This window comes from Peromyscus eremicus, chromosome 16_21, assembly GCF_949786415.1.
Source record: "Peromyscus eremicus chromosome 16_21, PerEre_H2_v1, whole genome shotgun sequence".
In the NCBI taxonomy this organism is placed as follows: domain Eukaryota; kingdom Metazoa; phylum Chordata; class Mammalia; order Rodentia; family Cricetidae; genus Peromyscus; species Peromyscus eremicus.
This window is the reverse complement of record NC_081432.1, coordinates 40,970,112-40,977,844: the sequence shown is the minus strand read 5'-3', so window position 1 is coordinate 40,977,844 and position 7,733 is coordinate 40,970,112.

Here is a 7,733-nt window from a genome sequence, read left to right as displayed (position 1 = left end):
GGGGGCAACTTTGCTTACCTTATGTAGTACACAGGAAGCAGACACAGAAAGCTTCCTGGGAAAGACATAACTCTCCAAAGACATGTTCCTTATGACTAGCTTCTCCAACCAGACACCAACTCATAAAAGCCCATTACTGATCTAGTCATCTATCAATTGTACCAACAGGTAGTAACCAAGGCTTTAACACATTAACCTTTTGCAGGAACCCATGTAAACTGCAATATCAATGTAGATGTGATTGCAATATCAATCACCATGTGATTTTTGAAGAAAACAAATTTAAGTATAGTGAGAATATATTGACCTTGTAGGCTGTGACGATTTTAAATGTATTGGGAGCTTAAGGAGGCTATCTGCTTATCTGAATGATGAAAACATATATTGAAGAAAAATTAAAACTGTGGGATATAAATGGCACAAACAACAGATTAATGAAAGCCTCAATTGTATGAACAATGGTGTAATAATAAGTATTTTAGTGATATTTTTGTAATTTTTTTCACAAACATTTGGTCTCAAGAAACCTATACAGTCTTATAATTCATTGAATATACTAAAAAGCACTTATTTATATGAATGTATCAATTAATTACCATATTAAAATTAAAATAGAAATTTAAACTTAATTTTACATTGTTTATGTTGTGGTATTATAGGTGGAACCTAGGGCCTTGCATTGCTGGGTAAGTGCTCTGTTATGATGGTATATAACCAACCCTTCTTTTACTTTTTATTTTGAGTAAGAGTCTTACTAAGTTAACCAGGATATGCCTTGGGTTTCTCTCTCTCTCTCTCTCTCTCTCTCTCTCTCTCTCTCTCTCTCTCTCTCTCTTTCCCTTTCTCTCTCCCCCTATATCCCAAAAAAATTTTTGAACTTGCAATCCTCCTGCCTTAGCTTTTCATGTACTTAGGACTATAAACCTATATCACCAGGCCTGCCTGGCTCATTTTTTTTAATTAATGTGTTAAACCATTTGGAAACAAAAGCAATCAATTAATTATTAATACCAAAACATATTTGTAAACAACAATATTTCCCAAAACACAAAATATAATGCGAAAGGCTGCATTGCCTTTGTAAATCTAATTTTAGAGACACCTGTTCTCCAAATTGCTTTTATATTTACTTTATGATTATATATTTTGATTGAAGTATGTGATGAAAACCTAGCCTCACAGGTAACTGGAAACAGGAAGGAAAGTTTAGTATTTTCAAAAGGTTATGAATATTTTTATTTGATTCTACATCCAAACTTGACAGGTGAGTATTTCCAGATTCAACTTTGTAAACGCTTTCAGAAGCTGTAGCAAGGGCTGTGGGTATTGTTCATTGAGCAAGGGCCTGCCAGGAGACTCTGTGTTTAAACTCTATCCCAAAGGATGAGGAAAAGGAAGAGAAAGATGACACAGGAAGAGGAATAAGAGGGAGGAAAGGAGGGGGGAAAAGAGGAATGGAAGAGGAGGAAGAGGAGGGTGAAGGAAAAGGAGAGAGGAGATGGAGAAGAGGGTGGAGTTGGAGGAGGAAGAAGGATGAAGGACAAGAGAGGAAGAGAGAAGGAGGCAGAGGATGGGAGGAGATGTGGGGGATGAGAAAGGGGACAGAAGTGGGGAGAAGGAGAGAGAGAGCTAGAGGAGGAGGAGAGAGGAGATTAAAGAGGGGAGGAAGGAAAGAGGACAATGAGGATGTGGGGAGAAGGAAGGGGATGGGGAGGGAGGAGAGGAAAGAAGAGAAGTGGAAAAAAGGAGGGGGAGGCAGGCAGGACATAGAAAAGAACTCTTTGTACTGCTCTTGCAAACACACCTGTTAATTGCCTGGCATAAAAGGGTTATCACCTCCTTTTATTGGTCATAAGGAAAATGTTTCAATGAATTACAAATAATTTCAAAGTATTGACATGCCATTATGTGGTATCAGTTTATTAATATGACTTCTGATCTTGTCAGAAATGTCAGGAAGAACTGAAAACGTGTTAAGGTTGAAGAAATAAGTCAAAGCATTCATGGATCCTGTGCTTCCAAACATTTGTTTTTGTGTCCGCTATTATTATTATTATTATTGACTAACACAATTGATCAATAACCTTATATATTTGTGCTAAGATGAAAATAAGGCAGTATTATGAAGGCTTGTGATACAAACTATTATAAGAAAATCTTAATAAATGCAACACAATATTATTGTGATCTTAGTCTAGCAAACAGCTCTCTGCTGACATAACCAGGCAAAATAACAATGGTCTCAATTGTAGTCAGGCATCCCTGGACACTGTCTTGGCTATTTCCAATTGACATGAATATAAAAGTGTTTTCACAAAAAGACATTGTCTACCTCTTATACCATGTTGATGCTTGGGTTAATTTAGATCAAGCTACCTAATCATAAAAGGCCCTGGAACCAAACAGATAATAGTCATCCTTGTGCTTTTACCAAAAGTCCTCTGAGTTAAAAGGAAAAAAAAAAACTAAAAAAGCTTGTTTTCTACTCAGGATTGTCATGGATGAATTAGCAAACATTCATTTTACTAAGCACTAACATTCATTTTACAAAGTGCTGACCTGAAAATGCTTTTATAGTATTTTGTATGTGTTAATGGAATATGCCAGACATAACTAATTAGTTAAACATAATTGTAAAGATTTCTTCATTTTGACAAAAGAATACTTGGGGTTATTTGACATTTCTCAAAACCTGTTATATGTATAAAACTTACTAATTCCCTCAGGAATCTGTGAGGTATGTAGATGTGGCAGTTCTTCTCCAAAATTATAAATGACTCTCATTTTATTTAAGACAAGAAGGTAACAACTGGATTTAATGTCCTTCCAGACTTCTTTTAAGGTAGGCATAGCTGTCTAAAAATAATACGGCTTTAATAATACATTCAGTTCAGAATTGGCTGGCTGTTTCTGAAGTGAGGTTTGCTACTGTGTACTTGCTTCTTTCCTCTTCTCTTTTGTCTAATTCCTGATACATGGATGCTAGAGTTAGAGGACCAGCAATCATGCAGGAAAGCCATGAGAATGCAGTGACCTTGGCTTAAACAGCATCTCCATATGAACCATGGCTTATCTTTGCCATTTTTACTTGATTAAAGTTAAGCTCCTTTCTATTACATGCTGCCAAGTACTTCCTACATGGTGCACAAAATAGCTATTATGCATTTATTTGTATAGATAAAGAAATGGAGGCTAATTTGTTTTATAACTAAGTAATTGGTACCTGACAAACCTCAAATGGGAGGATTTAAGAGAAAATCAGCTCAGTGTACTTCAAAGACAAACCTTATCTAACAATTATGTGAGATAGAACTTGTTAACCTGAAGTCTTATCTATTTATAGAGCAACAACCTCATTTCTACTCCTCCACGCTCTTTTCTCTTGCCCTTTAAGCCCAGAATCAAAGACCAGGAATTCCTGACTGACCTAGTAATTAAGGAGTAGTTTGTGGTTATGAAAAGTCTCTCTGCCCTCCTACCTATTAGATGGCTTCAAACTCACCATAAATCTCCATGATAGTGTGAAGTTTCTTCTACAGAACTTTCTCATGTTTCAAAACCTCATTGTTCATGACCTACTTAAGCATCCCTTTCTTGAATAAGCCTTTTCAAATATCACTAGTTCACACACCTCTCTCATCACCATGTATTTCTATTAAATTTGCTATGGCAGTATTAGCCCTGGGCTTTTTAAATGACTAATTCATCTCGTTATAATTACTTCCTAACACCAGTGCTAACACATAAAAGAAATGTTCATTGGATGTGTATTCATGATTCTTGGAAAAAACGCAGAATCAAGGATTGATTCTGCAAAATCGAAAGTTGCAGATCCTGACATTTAGTGGATAATGATAGTCAGTTTACAAAAGTAAAACCGAACACAAAAAGATCAGGATATCTGAGCGAACCGTGCCATGTCATGTTCTTTCAATAATTCATTCTAGAAGTCTTTACTGAGCAACCCCAGTGATCTGGGATTGGTTTCTGTGCACAAATATGTATTGTGCCCTGCACATTGACATAGAGTCACAGGCTCATATACTTGGAATACCTGGGATTCTTACCTGACAAGACATTCCTTGTGGGAGAATTATATTCCCTACTCCACTGATATTGAGTCTGGCTACATGATTTTGTATGGACAATTAAATATAAAGGAGAATAGTATGTGCCACCCACAAACAGAAGATTTAGGGGATATCCAAAATTCCACTTTCATTTTTCCTGTAACATAGATCTGATAGCATTTCTGCTGTGGTTTAAATATGTTTTCCCTCTGAAACTCGTGTTTAAATTTAATACTTACAGTACTAACCTGTAGGTCCTTGAAGAGGCAGTTAGTGACCTGCCATCAGGAATGGATTAACCCACTTATACAATTGATTGATTAGTAATTGTTGGGTTATCAGGAGGGCAGGTCTGCTATAGGGACAATCTTAGAGGAGTTGAATGCTCTCTGTGTTTCACCTCAGATGTCCTGTCCTGTCTTAGGACTCTGCCAATTAGCAGATGTGGCCCCTCCATCTTGAAACAGAGACTTGGGCTGAACAATCCTGTGTCTTTATCATTTAAACTAGTCTGTAGTATTCTGTTATTAACAACAAAAAATGACTAAGACAGCCCCAGATAGTACCTGCTCCATGTACCTATGTCTCAGTGTGAAAATGTCATAAATCAGAGTGGCAGCCAACTCTCATTAAAGATAAATCAGAAAAAAAAAGTGTATGGAAAGGGAGGCAGATTTGAGTCATTTTATACCATAATCCAGATTGGCATAATGCTACTATTACCTGCTAGCCAGATTTTAAAGATGTCTTTCATCTGAGAAGAAAACAGTAGTATAAGTACATGAAAGACAAAAATAGTGATTTTATTCAGGAACATGGGAAAAGGATCCCAGACAAATAGAAGATATGGATAAGGAATGTGGTGCATACCAATATAAGTGTATGTGAAGGCAAGCGTGATACGTTCATGCCTCCGCGGTGTTACTTCACAGAGATTATTGTCAACACCAATGTTAACTATAGACATATGCAGATAAACAAAGTGAGAAGAAATAATTCCTAAAACTACCATATATTTGTATATAAAAAAATTAAAAAAGATATTTAGTATAGTAAATTGTTGTCTTGGACACTTATCTTTCCTTTTTTTTTTTTTTTTTTTTTGGTTTTTCGAGACAGGGTTTCTCTGTGTAGCTTTGCGCCTTTCCTGGAACTCACTTGGTAGTCCAGGCTGGCCTCGAACTCACAGAGATCTGCCTGGCTCTGCCTCCCGAGTGCTGGGATTAAAGGCGTGCGCCACCACCGCCCGGCTTATCTTTCAATAAAATTGTATATATACATCAAAAGAATCTCAAAATAACTTTATTAATCATATTTTTTTATTTTATATTTTGAGACAGAGTCTCCAGTGTTCTAGGCTGGCCCTAAACTTGATGTTTGGCTGGGAATGTCCAGAACCTCTGATCCCCCTGTTTCCAGCTCCCTCCTGAGTAATGGTACCCATCACTATGTCCAGTTTATGTGGTGCTTGGAATCAAGTACAGAGCTTCATGTGCGCTCATGAACCTACCACCTGAGGTTCATTCCTACCCCTTTGTTGTCCTCTAACTTTAAACATCCAGTCCTAATTCCTGGTCATGTAGTTTCTTCATTTCTGGCTGTGATGATTAATCTTGAGTCTTAACTTGACATGCCCAGAAAAGGGAACCTTAACTAAAGAATTTCCTCCATCATTGCATGTGAGTGTGTCTGTGGGACGTTATCTTGATTTCTGATTCATGTAGGAGGGCTTAGACCACTGTGGGCAGTACCATTTGTGGGCATTCCTTGTGGCTCATATATATAAAAGCATATATGTTCATATATGTATGTATATGTATATATATTAGCGGAAGATGAGCCTGAAAGCAAGCCTGTAAGCAGAATTCCTCCATGCTTCATGCTTCCGCCTTGAATTCCTGTCATTGCTTACTTAGATGATGATCCTTAAAGTATCAGATGAAATAAATCCTTTCTTTCCAAAGTTATTTTTGGTCACAGTTTTATCTACCAACAGAAAGAAAACTAAAGCAATCACCAATATAAGAAAAATATTAACATGGGATAAGTTCCAATCCTAAATATTTTCATCTCAACATAGAAAAGGCATGCAATTCTTTTTTCTTTTAAACTAGTAAGTGTCTACTTACAATGTTTATTCACCAACTTTTTCTATCTGACTAGTCTCAGAATTTGGCTTAATGTAAATATTCAGTGAATAAAATTTAAAGCAGCCACATCTTCATCCTTTTTAAAACACATCTATATATTAGAATTCTGTCAGAGGCCTCTGTCAAATTGAACTATTGAACTTTGGATGGTGAAAGTCCTCCCCCAGGCAAGAGATTTAAATCATTTTCAAAGTTAATTTCCTGCTCCCAGATGGAGAACAAATCCAATCAGGTTTACTTCATTCTTTGGATGAATGGGAAAATGTCACTTGCATACTCAAAGAGGAAGGAGAAATCTCCGGGAAGTCGGTACCCGTCTGTGCCACTGCCGCCAAGAAGGCAATCCTGAGTGAGCAGACGGGCTGTAAGAGCCTGAGAACAGATCTGAAAGCCACCTACATAAATCCCAATCTTGCTTTCAAGGGAATTCTAGAAGGAGGGGATAGCTGTTTACAGTAGAAACACATATGTCTTTGGATTTTTTTTTTTCACCTTAAAAGGAAGAGATGGTTTGTAGTTCTAAGAAGGAATCTGCATGAACTGTTCAAGTTTCACCTGTGAGCTGAAATGAGGGACTTTCAGGGCTCTGTGAAAGTGAGAAAGTTTCTGCTTTGTCATATGTAACATGAAAATTAGAAAGAACTAATGTTCAAAAATTCTAAAATAGTCTGAATAAAGAAAAAGTGAAGTAGACATTCGTGTTTCTTATGTAAGCTATTAAATCCTAGTCTCTCCCTGCACCCCCTCCCCAAGTTGGCTACCTGTTTAAAAAAATTTATGTCTGCCGTCAAGACGTTTGGGAACCCGAACCCTTTCTAATGAAATCTTTCTTGGTGACAAAGGTATCCTCAGAAAAGAAACAGGCATGGAATTGAGTTTCATGGAATGGCTGGGCACCAGCTGGGCCACCCTCAACTTACCCTGCCATACCTGAGTTTGCAGGGTGTTTGCTAGTCTTCCATGGACTTGACAATCTGCAGTCATCTGTAAAGAGAGAACCTCGATAAGAAAATGCCCCCCATCAGATTGGTCTTTAATCAAACCTGTAGGACATTTTCTGATTGGTGATAGATGTAGGAAGGCCCAACCTGTTGTGGGTGGGGCATATAAGAAAGCATTCAGAGCAAGTCCGGAGGACAATCCAGAAGGAAGTGTTCCTCCATGGGCTCTGCTTCAGTTTCTGCCTTGAATCACTGCTCTGGCTCGTTCCTCTTGGAGTCAGAATGCATGTAACTAACTTACAGGAGCCCACAGTTGAGACACTTCAAGTTTTCAAAGAGCTTTTAGATACTCTAAAGAGACTGAATTTATATATGTTTATATTGTTGAAGACTGTGAGGCTTTTAAAAGTTGAAATGTTTTATATTATAATATTGATAGTAATATCAGATCTTGGCCACAAACAAGAAAGGAAAGTGTATTATTTAACAGTGATGATGTATTTGTGTGTCAAGTCGGCAAGGGGTCAATTGTGTTGGTAAGGTTTTTGTTTTGTTTGTTTTTTGTTTGTTTT